This window comes from Dama dama, chromosome 29 (assembly GCF_033118175.1).
Source record: "Dama dama isolate Ldn47 chromosome 29, ASM3311817v1, whole genome shotgun sequence".
NCBI classification, from domain to species: domain Eukaryota; kingdom Metazoa; phylum Chordata; class Mammalia; order Artiodactyla; family Cervidae; genus Dama; species Dama dama.
In genome coordinates this window covers 43,710,668-43,714,921 of record NC_083709.1, presented here as the reverse complement: position 1 = coordinate 43,714,921, position 4,254 = coordinate 43,710,668, and the positions used below count along the sequence as shown (strand labels likewise).

Sequence of the window (4,254 nt, the reverse complement as noted above, 5' to 3'; positions counted from 1 at the left end):
GCTTTGGGCAGAAGGTAGACTCTATCCAGAAAATAGTTCAGTTTGCTTTTAAAGGTCTTTAGTTAGAAAAACTAACACCCTGCTTGTCTGGCCCAAACTTTCTCTGTTGGTCTGCAGTGTCGTGTTTGACTCCATGCTTCAGAGAGCTAGCCCAAACCTCTGTTTCAATGACCTCTGTACCTAGGCTTCCAGGAAGGTGGGTCAACAACTTTAGTCTTTAAACTGCTGAGCCCCTCTCTCGCCAGGCGTCCTCTTGTGAGTGACATTGTCTTTAAACCCTGCGTGGCAGTCCCTGACGCACCACTGTGATGCCCAGGGAAGACAGGGTGACCTGGAAGCCCAACTACTTCCTTAAGATCATCCAACTTCTGGATGATTATCCAAAATGCTTCATTGTGGGAGCAGACAACGTGGGCTCCAAGCAGATGCAGCAGATCCACATGTCCCTCCGCTGGAAGGCTGTGGTGCTGGTGGGCAAGAACACGATGATGCGCAAGGCCATAGGAGGGCATCTGGAAAACAACCCAGCTTTGGAGAAACTGTTGCCTCACATCCGGGGTAACGTGGGCTTCCTGTTCAGCAAGGAGGACCTCACTGAGATCAGGGACATGCTGCTGGCCAAGAAGGTGCCAGCTGCTGCCCGTGCTGGCGCCATAGCGCCGGGCGAAGTCACAGTGCCAGCCCAGAACACTGGTCTGGGGCCTGAGAAGACGTCCTTCTTCCAGGCTTTGGGCATCACCACTATGATCTCCAGGGGCACCACTGAAATGATGAGCGATGTGCAGCTGAGTAAGACCGGAGACAAGGTGGGCGCCAGCGAAGCCACGCTGCTGAACTTGCTGAATATCTCCCCCTTCTCCTTTGGGCTGGTCATCCAGCAGGTGTTTGACAATGGCAGCATCTACAACCCTGAAGTGCTTGACATCACAGAGGAAACTGCATTCCCGCCTACTGCAGGGTGTCCGCAATGTGGCCAGCGTATGCCTGCAGACTGGTTACCCGACTGTTGCATCTGTACCCCATTCTACCATCAGTGGGTACAAGTGGGTCGTGGCTTCGTCTGTGGAGACCGATTACACCTTCCCACTTGCTGAAAAGGTCAAGGCCTTCTTGGCTGATCCCTCTGCATTTGTGGCTGCCGCCACCGCGCAGCCCCAGCCAAGGTTGAAGCAAAGGAGGAGTCGGAGGAGGATATGGGATTCGGTCTCTTTGACTAACCACCAAAAAGCAGCCAACCCGGCCAGCATTATTTGTGAAATGAGAAAATAAAGGCTTACTTATCTTAAACAAATAAATAAAATAAACCTCTGAGCCTTAAAAAGGTTCTTGCCAGGAGCAGAGTCCCTCAAGGCAAGAACACAACTGCCTTGAACTTTAAAACATGGAAACTTACATTACCATATGTAAAATAGATAGCCAGTGGGAATTTGCTGAATGACTCAGGAAACTCAAACTGGGGCTCTGTAACAACCTAGAGGGATGGGATGGGGAGGGAGGTGGGATGGAGGTTCAAGAGTGAGGGGACATATGTATACCTATGACTGATTCATGTTGATGTTTGGCAGAAACCAACATAATTCTGTAAAGTAATTGTCCTTCAATTAAAACACAAATAAATTAAAAACAAAACAGTAGGAAGGAATCTCAGACTTCACCCAATTAACATCTTCATTGTTGACAGTGAGAAAAAATTAGAAGAAAGGCAACTTGTGCCCAGTGACTCTGGAAATAAATCATAAAGCCAAAGACTAAAATCCAACTCCCTTGCTGCTTGGTTCTAAGACCACCAAAAAGAGTGACAATAACATTGCTAACCTTTGAAATTATAAAGATCTCAAGACTTTCAGACCATCCCTGAAAAAATACAACTGAAAGACCCCTTGAAAATATACCCCAAATCATACTATTCCCCCTCTCACTTCCCTTACATTCACCTCTCCCTTTCTCTTCTGAGAATATCTGCATTCAGGCTCTTACCTTTGTTCTTTTCCTTTTTTCTTTTTTTCTATTTTATTTTTTTCGGCAGATGATTCTAACATTCTTGCCTAAGTGATTCATGTTTTTCTAATCTAATTCCAAACACTGACCTTATAAAAATTCATCATTTTTCTCAAGAGAACGAGAATGAAAATGACTTGCAAAAATATTTCAACCAGTGACTGACAGTCCTGAGACTAGAACCCAGATTTCTTGTGTTCCAGCCTAGGTTCTTTTTATTACAAGGCAATGTAAGGGAAATAACAATGTCCTGATTAATTCCAAGAATCCCAAAGATGGATAAAATGACACTATCAAATTCCATCCCCTTATATGAAATTGACAATTTCCCTGTCCTCTTACAAAGGAAGAGCCTGAATACAGAAGACCAAACTGCCTCTCCATTTATAAGATAAATCCTCAAATTTCTTTCTGTCTAACTTTTGTAGACTTCTACATTCAGTGGGTCTACTATATTTATTTCCCTTTCAGGATCAAGTTGTTTTATTTACCATCCCAAGAACAAACAAGGCTCCTTACTTTTGCCCCAACTCTCCAAGATAACTCAGTTCAACTCTGTCAGTCTCTCTCCCCCTTATAATGCATTGAATGTATATAAAATATCCAAAAGAAATTTATTGATGTCTCAATTGTGGGCCATATGTTGTCATATTAAAAGGACACCTGGATAAAAGAAAAGGACACCTGGAGATGCCCTAGTAAAATCTCTTTGAGTGGGTCAAAAATAAAATTCTAGGGGAGTTATGTGATTTTGTAAAGGATTCCAGGTACTATGGAGAAATCTGAGGAGAAGAAAGAAAATAAATGAAATTTCTTTATATGGCCAGGAAATTATAGATAATATATAGTTGCATTTCCATTTTACATATTGAGAATATGGTAGTTGGATAAACTGTATGAGATATGATTTGGGGAATGAAGATCTGGTTTTCATTTTTTTCAAGCCCAAGCTTTTATTCATTAAATCAATTGCATCTTAATTTTAAGAGTGATAGAAAGATACAAAAATAAGATTTTTATACATAATATTTAATCATCTCTGTGTCAGGGAAATGAAGGTGTAAAGTTTATCCATATTAGGAGGGATATTCAGGACAGGCAGTCTAAAGAAGAGTTTTCTGAACTGATCCTCTTTGAAATAGGGACTTTATAATGAAAAAAAGCACATGCAATACTAGTATAGGAGCATTTATTCTCACTCTTAAAATAACGACTGTTAGCAATAGTGGTTATGAAAGAATCTAAAGAGTAATGCAGAGTATGAGCAAATTAATATATATTTTTAACTTATATATACAACATGCATATATATGTATATATATTTAAAATAATAGTTACAACAGGCTACTAGATAAACAAAACAGCCATAAACATTACAATGCCTGACAGCTGCAAAAATAAGAACTGAAAGTGACAGTAGCCTATACTACTACTCAAGGCTGAAGCTTGTAATTTACATCTTAGTGAAATTAAACATACTATAATAGCTTAGCTTCCAGGCAACAATACTATTAAATTTGCAGTAGTAGTTTATGACATCATCTGAAACCCCAGGATACACGTTTGAAGCTGGCTATTATGGTTAGTAATCAGTATTGCTGTTCTGGTTAGTTTTTCATTTAATTCATTGCAGGCTTCTATTAAAAAAGAAGACAAATATCAGCAGTTTAGGATGCTGTTTTTTGCAAAAGCTGTTAAGCCTCAGGTTGCAGTGATGTCATATTTTAAAATCAGTAATAACAGCTTATATTTGAATAGCGTTAAGAGGTCAGAATTATATTGAAAATATGATAATTTAAGCATTTTAATAGTCAATAAGTATAATTTGGGGATTTCTAACTCACCTTTTCCAAAATGTTTCTTAACAAACTGTCGATGACTGTACACGGCAGAATAACAATAAAACCTATGGCTGTAAGTAATGGTTTTATATTATATAGCAGCAATCTCAACCAGATATACTGTAATCGGACCATTAGAAGCGCCGACAACTCAGGGGAGGAGTATCTATGAATTTTAAAAATGTTTCCAATTTTTGGTGTATAGATTAATTTCTTTGGAGATGGAGAATATAAGTCACTACATAATTTTTCAAAATGTCCAATTCTCCAAAAAGTTTATGGGCTTTGTTAATCATAGGAGTGATTCTCAACGGTTAGGGAAAGCTTTTTAGAATCTCCTGTGGTGAGTATGAGAAAGGACCATTTAGTTAAGTCCCATCTATTTCAACTAGATGATTCTAAAATCCTTGATTTT

At 39.5% G+C, this 4,254-nt stretch overlaps 1 pseudogene; it reads left to right on the top strand.

Moving 5' to 3' along the window:
• The first annotated feature begins 260 nt into the window (after positions 1–260).
• On the top strand, positions 261–1,217 carry LOC133048710 (large ribosomal subunit protein uL10-like; annotated as a pseudogene).
• The last annotated feature ends 3,037 nt before the right edge of the window (positions 1,218–4,254 follow it).